Raw genomic sequence first — 9,994 nt, 5'->3', positions numbered from 1 at the left:
AGTAATTGGATTTTCTATTTTTAAGTGTACGGTCATGCGCGACTATACATGATCTTCAAAATAGGAATCTTTGATCATTGAGTTTGTGCGTTTCAGCCAGTCTCTCCGGTCACAAACAGGTGCTTTTGTTACTGTGCCGCCATCAGATTGTGCATGAAAGTCGTGTGTACTGTATACAACAAGTGAATGTGCTCCGTTACAACTTCACATGCGGTTAACAATTTCCACGAGAGAAGCCACTGGGTAGTAATTTGTACTGTTCTTTTTTTCGGACAAATCTGTAGGAGAAATTGATGGATGAGAAATTTTATTTATTTATTTATTTATTTATGATGTGAGATTTAACCCCCAAAAAAAAAAAGTTTGGCATCACCGATGCAATTAATCCACGCGTCTAAAATTTGAAATTAACGAAAGCTCTTACTATTTAGAAAGACAGCTTTTCTATCGAATAGGTGTCTAAATGATTTCTTTTCCGCAAGTTATATACCTTTACTGATCAATCAATTAAGCATACACCACAAACAAATACTCCATCATATGTACTCTCTATGATCAGCAGCCTATCTGTACAACAACAGCTATGACTCTTTTGCTAGTATTTATTATTTATTTACTAAAAACAGCGAGGGAAAACGCCTAGAAGTTATTGAGTACATAAAAATTCCAACTATACTAATGAGTTTAAATGCGCGCCACACTATCTGCACAAGAAAGATTAAGGGTGTGTTTGGATTGCAATTTTTTAAATAAAAATTGTTACGTTTTTTCGTGGACACATTTTTCAATCACTTTTTTATCTCACATGTATCAAATCGCTATAATAATTTTTCTACAAAAAGTCCAGACAGAAAAATACAATCCAAACAAAACGTATAAGTTTTTCATTAAAAAAGAAAACCCTTCTTAAGTCATGTGTATCAAGCACTCGTTGAACAAAACAAAACCAAGCCAAGACTGTACTGCCAAGAGTGTAATTGTGGGCCTTGATTTTCAAGTTGCAAATATAAGAAATTAGGTGACAAAAGTCAAAGAGAGGTCACGTTCTTCTTTTTTGAAGAAGAAAATATCATGTGGGACCTGTTAATAGCAGTACTTTTTTCATTTCATTTCATTTCATTCTCCGTGGAGAACAACAGATAAGACCTTCATTAACAAGGCATGGACAAGACCCCTAAAACAGGGAAGCGAAGTGAACGTCGTAATAGGGCATGAGGACAATGATAATATTATGCTTCTTAAAGTTTGTCATCTACTGTGTGTGGGCTTACAACGATGTGGTCTGGCAGCATCACTATAATGCATTTCACAAATTAAGCTGATGTAATTAATGGCATGTAATCAACGTAATTAAAAGTAAAGAATCTTTGCACTAATATCATCATCTTTTGTTTTGTCCCGTAGTAGAGCTGTTAATCGAGCCGAGTCGAGCCGAGTATTTGGCTGCCGAGCTCGACTCGAGTTTAATTCGAGCCGAGCTCGACTCGAGCTCGTTAAGAAAACGAGTTTTAAAATGTGTTCGAACTCGGCTCGTTAAATGTACATGTGGCTCGAGCTCGAGCTCGAGCTCGACTCGTTTATCACAAACGAGTCGAGCTTCACGAGCTCGAGCTCGAGCTCGTGCAAATTAACATTAATAAAAACCTATAATTTTTAATTCATATAATTTTGATTTCTAAAATGACAAATATGCCCTTCATTAACGAGCTCTAACGAGCTACTCGAGTATCAAACGAGCCGAGCTTACTCGGCTCGTTAACTAAACGAGCATGTTTCGAGCTCGAGCTCGACTCGTTAACCAAAATTAACGAGCCGAGCTCGAGCCTTAACGAGCCGAGCTCTAACGAGCTTTCGAGCTACTTGATTGGCTTAACAGCTCTATCCCGTAGCTTGCACTTTTAGGCAACCACGATCATTTAATGGCATTGGCGGCCAACATTTGCAAGCTTTATTTTCTTTCTTTTAATAAAAGAAGGAAAAAAATGCTTCCATAAAATGTCGAATGAATAACCTAATGTGTACCATGTCCTGTCAAATGAAAACGAGGAAATTTTCATGAAAGCCAGTGGTGGTCATTTCACCGCAATAACATCGACGATCAACGTCGTAGAGACTTTATATTGTGAAGTTGTATCACCCAGATCCACTTGTTTTTTTATGACAAAAAGTATCAACGCAAGTGCATGTAGATAGCCTGGGTTCGATTGTTTGTTTTTTGTTTTTTTTAAATAAAATTAAATTGTAAAGTACAAATAAATAAAAGCAAAAAACAAAATGTAAGTTATAAACTAATGGAGCGTCCCTTGATAAAGTCCTAAATACATCACTTAAAAATGCTTTCGTTTGATCATCTGGCTTTATCTTTCAACGTTGAAATTCATAATCTTTTTTTTTTTTTGTGCGTGCGTCGAAAGTTAGAAAGACTCTTTATTGCATTAAATGGCTGACGATGAATTCATAATTCATTGACATAGAAAATACTCATACACGAGATACAATAATAATATTTCCTAGGTCCCAAATTATTTATCATATTTTGAGATTTCAACTTTTAAATAACAATGGTTTGATGGTGATGCTAGTGAACTTGTTTTCAGAATTGTCCTGAAAATTTTAATTCTGAATTTGAATATAGTATGAAATATAGATAAAAATTGAACTAAATTTGAAAAAAATTGATCAAAAGTAACTTTTTGACTTTAGTGAGATAACAAATATTTTCAAACATACTAAAATAAAAAATATGACATTTTATTAGCAACATTTTATTAGCATGGAGGAGTCATATGAAAAGATTATCTGTCCTTGAGTCCGGTTGCCGATCGTGGTCCAATAATTGCCATTTATTGCATACGAAACCGTGGGGTGCTGTCCTCGCAAACCTCAGCTGAACTGGACAACTTAATCAATCATTTCCAAAAAGGAAATTAAAAAGAAAAAATATAAATGTCCTATTTGAGGAAAACTGTGTGTATTAAATGCTCCATCCGTCCCATTTTGATAATCCTGATTCTTTTTCACACAGTTTAATAAAAAGTAGTTAACTTTGTTGGACCAATCAATTTAGATAGTTATTTTCCTAAAATACCCTCACATTAATTAGAGTACAACTTTACTGGAACTTGAATTGATGGTAAAAAAAGAATCAACTCTCATTAAATGGGATAGGCTTATAGTAACAACAACTTACATTGAATAAAGGTATTTTAGGAAAATTAAAATACAACTATATTCTTCAATCGGAAAGTGGACTACAATTTGGGACAGACGAAAAAGAAAAAACAGGACTATCAAAATGAGACGGATGGAGTATTAATATGAGTGGGTCCGTTTGGTACGTAGAGACACGCGCTGAAGTGATAAAGGATGATTGCCGACAAGACCTCTTCCGATCCCTGAAAAGGTACAGGTACTACTACTAGTTATAGATGGCGACAAATGTCTCAAATGTCAACTTTTAAGGTTTTTTTTTTTTGAAAAAAAAAACCCGGACTTTCTTAAGAGAATTGAGTCTCCTTTCCTTCTAAACTTGTTTTTTTTATATAATTACTAAAAAATATGAAATAAAAAAGGGAAAAATGCTTGGCAAGTGCAGGCGTTAATGAGTGGAGAGTGCGGATCACGCAGCTCTGGTTGCACGCGGAAAGCAGGGTCCATTGCATGGAAACTGTAGCCATAGTTTACGTTTTTTGCGTGCTGTTGCGCGTTGGGATGGGCACATCATGTCTGGCCACCGAACCTGCGTAGCCTCTTTTAATCCACAACTAGCATTAACTTTCGATAATTGTTACTAAAAATGGTTGTTACTATAATTTTGTCCACCACTAATTGTTCTTAACGGCTTGATGTCACAAATTTGGCCTTGTTTGAGAGGGTAAAGAAGTTATTCTATATATGAGAACCCAAAAGAAGAAAATGTTTATAACTTTATTCTCATTTTGCTTGGTGAGTTTGGGAAAGAAATAAAAGGTGATTAAAGCCTAATCGGATGAACAATCACCTTGTTTAGCATTTGCAGGTTAAGTTGTCATTTAAAGTAAAGTGCCGCTAGCCTTTTCTTCAATCAGCATTTTCACTCCGATTTTGCAGAGAAAGATTTGTTGCTGCTCTTATCATGCAAAAACAGCGTCCTATTATGATAATCGATTTGCTTTTAAGGACAATTTCGTGGTCCATAACTTTTAAACAATATCAAGTGTGTTTTGATTGCATCTTATTTACGCACACGGATGTGCTTGTATCACCAACGTATTTTTTAATTATTTTTTTATCTTGGGTACATTAGATTAAAAAAGTGCTACAGTATTTTTTTAAAAAAAATATCTAAAATAATCTCTTGTCCAAACACGCTACGTTCTTAGTTTTTTCCCTAGTTATCAAGAGTAGTTTTTTTTTTTTTTTTTGCCCCTAAGCGAAAGAAAATATGCCCTAAAAGTACACTTGTACTTGAACTCAAGAAAGAAAGAAATTAGTAGTGCTATTACTTTACTGATGTCAAAAGCAACTCGAAGGAAAACACACATTAGACATGCAAAAACTAAGTACAGAAAACGAAAGGGAAAAATAAGCGGAGTTGGTTCAATATTTTCTTATAGAAAATGGCAATTCGTAAGCTGGATCGGTAAATTCTCTATGATATCCAAAGAATCATAGGGTATTATTTGAAATATTATTTGGAATAATTACTGTAACACTTTTTGTGATGTGATGTATGTAAGATAAAAAGGTGGTTGAAAATATAAAAAGGTGGGTTGAAAAATGTGTTTATGATGCAAGCGAAATATTATTTAATAAGACAGTAGTGCTATCCAAACACTCCCACCTGAGGACATTCTATGATATCCAAACTACTCCACTTGTTAGAAAGCACGTTTTTTCGCATCTATGATATCCAAAATAACAAAAATAATATGCCAAACACGGAGAAGCTTTCTTAGTTCTCTGTATGAAGGAATAATACCGATGGGGATGCCCCGGTCCCGTTGCATATATATATTTCCTACGGATTTCGTCACGCACGTAGTAACGGAGGCCTATACACTTGGGATCTATAGCAATTTATAGTAACAATTAACTTCTTACTACGATTTCCAGTCAACGCCCACAAATCGAATTCGTCTGTGCATTATTTTCGCCACTTGGCATCGAGTCTTAATTATCTCATGGTCAACGCAAACTACTTCCTCCCTTTTTTTATAACTGACGTTTAAGAAATTTGCTCTAGTGTACTTTTATCTGTCGTTTTATTATTCCCATACAGTATTAATTATTTTTTCACAATTTTGCCCTTTTATTTCTCTTTTCCAATACAGGGTTCTTAATTACTACTCCTAGTAATTATTGCTTCTCTCTTTGTAACAACCCTAGTAATTATCTGCCCCTCCGTATTCTAGTGAGAGAAAACATGGGTGAATTGAACAATTAATGAGGGTACAAAAAGAAAGTAATGTACAGATTTAAACAATGAAAAACTTTTCTTAATTGGTGTGCAAAACCTTAAACGTCAGTTATAAAAAAAGGGAGGGAGTATATGGTATCAATTAAATTATTATTTTTTTTTTAAAAAGAACTAGAAAAGTAAATGAACATTTACAAATCCCAATCCCTTTTCGCGTATATACTCACAACAGCGGAAAACGATGGGAAAAGAAAATCGAAATAAAAAAGGAAAGCAAAGAGAAAGAGGAAAAAGCGAAAGCGAAACGGAATATATGAAGATAAAAAGTGTGACCGAAAAAAAAAAGTTTTGATCCCAGCTGTGCACAAAAAGATTCGCCATTTATTTCAGAGGACGTTTATTATCAATTTATTTCTCTGCATGACCTAATCATCATCATCATCTTCTTTTTTTTTTTTACCTAATGATCTTTCTAGAAAGCCTAAACCAAAAAAAAAAAAAAAAAAACTAGCTAGAAAACAAAATGGTTGGATAATTAATTACTATGTAATCTTGCGGTGATGGATTCATGATACGGCTGCTTTAAGAAACATACTCACGAGCCCAAAATTAAGGGCATTTGCGAGTAAATATGATGTTGGTTCTACGCTATAAGGCGTTTTTTTTTTTTTGTTGAAAAAATTATCAGATATATATATATATATATATATATATATATATATATATATATATATATATATATATATATATATATATATATACTTGTCCTTTCTCGGACTTCAATTCCTACATAAGAAGCCACAGTATATTTCTTCTCTAGCTAATGCAACCTACCTCGACAACAGCATTGTCTTCCAAAAACATAGTATCATTAAGTTGGAGCTAACATCCTAATCACAAAACTCCCTATATTTACCTAAAACTTTACTAATTATTTGGATAGGAGATTATTTGAAATATTATTTGGAATAATTACTGTAACACTTGTTGTGATGTGATGTGTGTGAGATAAAAATGTAATTGGAAAGATAAAAAGGTGTATTAAAAATTGTAATGGTGATGTAAGCAAATAAATTTGGGTAAATAATCTCCTTCCAAACACACACAGATCCGATTCAAAGAAACACGAATCACTTTTAACATACACCAGTCAAGTAATTAGCAAATCAACCCAGGTCGCAAAGATACAATTTATGCAACATTTAATGGTGTGTTTGGATTGAAAATTTTGTTAGAATAATTATTTTAGCATTTTTTTTTGTAAGTGATTGATAAAATTAAAAAGAATTATTGAAAAACGTACTTGCGGCCAATTCAAGCTTGCTTACGTTGTAAAGGGAAGTATACAGTCTTCTAGCTTTTATTTATTTTTCCTTTTATGATTACTTTTTCAAAGGAAGCTTTTCCGGTGAAATCAGAAAAACACTCAACCTTTTTTTTTTTTTTTTTACCAACTCAACTCCAGTGTTGAAAAAAAACGGTTTAACCATTTTTCCAGCCTACGGACTAATTGCTGTGGGTTCCACTGCGATGATCAGACCGACAATTCCATCCGACGTAACAGTGTAACACGACATTTTTATGTATTTCTTCTTTCTTATCTTATCTTACCCTTTTAAAGGAAAATAAGACTCTTGCCAGACGTCACGATCAAGGGCAGCCATCTGTCTGTTCACCATACTACTGCTAGACTTAGTACGTACTTTAATTCTCGCCCTTTTCGTCAATTTATCGTCTCATCTTTTTACAGTTCTTGGATATTATCGGCCGTAGAAATTCGAATCAGCCCGTTTTCGTGTCCCAAGATGCAAAGAACCACATGTTATGTCGATGTGGCGCAGGACATGTTTTACTCTGCTGAACATGATCAGAATATTGTGACCTCTTGTAGCGGAGAATTAATTAGGTGCAAACAAGTTCCATGGTCACAATGAGCAGGGACAGGCAGTTAGGATTCCTGTGGAGTTTCTGAGGTTGTACTAGTGGAGTATTTTTTTTTTAGTATTCCATCCCTCTCATTTTCATAATTTTGAATTCGTTTCACACGATTTAAGAAGATTTATTTGATTTTGTTAGAAGAATAAATTTAGTCTACTAACTTTCTAAAATATTATTACATTAATATTAGAAGTGTGACTAATCATTATACATTTACATCTATCGTAAAAATTTTGTACATACACTACTACTACAGTAAAATATTTTTAAAATATTTTTAAAAATAATTAATCCAAACGGAGCCTTTATTTTTTTTAGGGTAAAAAACCTCAGCGGCCACTAAACTATTGGTCAGATTATGTTTTGGCCATCAAACTATTTTTCATCAATAATTGGTCACTAAACAACTTAATCAGTAAACTCGTGACCATTTAGTCGATAATTGCTCTTAACCTGTAAAATTAGCAATTAATCTGTGAAATAGGATCGCATAATTGTTGGACAAAATTACCCCGCACTTTGCCACGTGTACAGCTAATTTCACAAATTAAGAGCAATTATCGACTAAATGGTCACGGATTTACTGATTCAGTTGTTTAATGGCCAATTACTAACGAAAAATAATTTGATGGTCAAAACATGATCTGACCAATAGTTTAGTGGCTGCTGAGATTTTTTGCCCTTTTTTTTAATTAAAAAGTAGATTATAATTTGGAACGGATGAAAAAAGAAAAACAAGGCTATCAAAATGGGACAAAGGGAGTATATGATTTGATTTGATGTACACTCATATAATTTTATTATTGTACTACTTGCAATTTGTTGACATCAATTCAATATGTGAAAAAAGGTATGCATTAATTTAATAAAAAAGTATCACACAAAATGTAATTATATCTGTCCCAATTCTGTAATAATTACTCAACAAACTCACAAAAAATCGATGAGAATTGAACCATCATCGAATCATATAGATGCAAAAGACACTCATATGAATTTAAGAGAAACCAGGTTTAGTAGCAATTGTCAACCAGTGCAAGAGGCACCCTAGTTATAGGTCTCTCATTCTCATCTAGGGAAGCCACCGGCCAAAGTTTTCCAATCCGTGGCCTTTCTCGTGGAAATTACGAAAACAAGGTGAAATGACATCTGATCCGGGTTCAGAAGATGCGGAAATGAAAGTTGTTAGTATAAAATTTGAGCATATTAATACCTAAACTATTATGTTATTTTCCATTTTTGGTGTCGATTTATTAATGTCTAGTCAAATCCATAATTCCAACGTGGATTGAAGATCATACACAGGCATAAAAAAGTAGTAGTTGCCTAATAGGTGCATGAACTCGAAACAGTAGTGTCTTGGTTAGAGTGTTTTAGTAGTACAAGATATGAATGACTCAGCAAGGTGGTCCTGGTCTCTAAATTAAAAAGAAAATTTATGGTGTGAAAGCGGCTCCTGGAATTTTGCGCACCACTGGACATATCGCGATACGTTCAACTGGGCATTGCTTAAACAGAAATACCTTTAAGGGAGATTAGTAGGAATCAAATTTTATAGAGTAGTAATAGTCTTGGCGCGACTAAACTGTCTCCCGTTTGGGGGGGGGGGGGGAATAACTAACGAAGTCGACGCACCAAAATTGATTCGACTCGACCCGATTCATTTCATGAAAAAATCAGAAGCATTATGTCCCATCTTTCTTATAATCATATTTGTGTGATTATATCCAAATAATAGTAATAATACCGCATAATCTACAAGTGGACTATTAAATCAAAGCTACCCGAAAATATTTCAATCATAATGGACTCTACACATTTTAACTTATAACCATTTTCCTTATGTACGATAAATTTATCTAGATCATTGTAAAATTAAACTTAAAGATCTCAAAGCTTACGGGTGACTAATCGTTCTTTGATGTTATGGATCATCATAAAATTTTCAACAGACTACTATGCTTATAAAATAAGTTGTTGTACATATTTTTTAGTTTGATTTGCAATGAATCCCTTAACAGATCAACTTGAATGATGTTTTATAGTTTAAAGATTTTATACCAATCTTCCCTAGGCCCCTATGTTTCATTAATATTTGTAGACAATAATAGAAAAGTTTGCGTTACGTAATGGAAGTTAGGCAAGCCAAACTAGTTTCTCCGTAATGGGCTTGCACCCTCCATTAGACCCCAAAAAAAAAAAAGTTCCCTGTAGACTATAAAATTAAACAAATTTAACTAAATAGCTCTTCAAGTTACTGTATGCAATCCACAACAAAGCGTAATTCAGTTGATAAGACGTTTTAGTCGTAATCCACATATCACTTATTCGAATCATTAAGAAAGATAAGTAAGAAATCATTACTAATTCTAAAAAACAAAGAAGTGCTATATGCAATGACTCTTTTTCGAGGGATCCTCCGGAACGAGACCGCGGTGTCTTTTATGATGCGCATGGCTCTTTTATCGTGGTCATTCGGTGCTGCTTATTAGTTATTATTTGATTTTGTTGTCAATTAGTAATATCGTTGGTCGCTATCTTTGACCTTTTACTTAGTGGATATTGTGCAGATGCATTGGGGAATCCGAGGAAGAGTTTTCTTTTCCAATAACGGTCTGTTTGGATTGTGAATTATTAGAGATATTTTTACTGTAGCAC

The sequence above is a fragment of the Coffea arabica genome, chromosome 6e, assembly GCF_036785885.1.
Source record: "Coffea arabica cultivar ET-39 chromosome 6e, Coffea Arabica ET-39 HiFi, whole genome shotgun sequence".
NCBI classification, from domain to species: domain Eukaryota; kingdom Viridiplantae; phylum Streptophyta; class Magnoliopsida; order Gentianales; family Rubiaceae; genus Coffea; species Coffea arabica.
This window is presented reverse-complemented; position numbering follows the sequence as displayed.